Source organism: Sinocyclocheilus rhinocerous, unplaced genomic scaffold, assembly GCF_001515625.1.
Source record: "Sinocyclocheilus rhinocerous isolate Xijiao unplaced genomic scaffold, SAMN03320098_v1.1 scaffold1965, whole genome shotgun sequence".
NCBI lineage: Eukaryota > Metazoa > Chordata > Actinopteri > Cypriniformes > Cyprinidae > Sinocyclocheilus > Sinocyclocheilus rhinocerous.
Window position 1 is genome coordinate 931,651 of NW_015625577.1, and position 474 is coordinate 932,124.

The 474-nt window shown below is 28.5% G+C and overlaps 1 protein-coding gene across 1 annotated transcript in view; it reads left to right on the top strand.

Moving 5' to 3' along the window:
• meox2a (mesenchyme homeobox 2a) overlaps positions 1 to 474 on the top strand; it is a 12,221-nt gene that overhangs the window by 3,351 nt on the left and 8,396 nt on the right. The window lies entirely within an intron of this gene.

The window sequence follows — 474 nt, forward strand, 5'->3', positions numbered from 1 at the left end:
CCTGTGTTCCCGGAGGGGATTTCGGACATCATACGATGTCTCCAGCCGAGGCGGAGAAAAGGAATAGCAAACGAAGAAGTGACAGCTCTGGTAAGAAACAAGCTCATTTTTATTTTAAACTCATTTATCCTTAGATTAAAAGCAAAGGATCTGATCTGAACAAGTAATTTTTCATAGAAAGTCTTGAGTTTTTATGTCAATTTTTTTTGCAATATTGTTAGTATTATGATGGAGTGTCGTATTGTTTGAAATTACATTTGTCAAATCTAATTATATGTATATGTTGTAGGTGTGTGTGTAGATAGACAGACAGACAGACAGACAGACAGACAGATAGATAGATAGATAGAATTATTTAAATAAAAAATGTAAATATCTAATTATTTTTTAAATATTATATCAATACATGTAAGTAATATTTGTAATATATATATATATATATAAAAAACAAAAAAACAAAAAAAAAAAAACAGC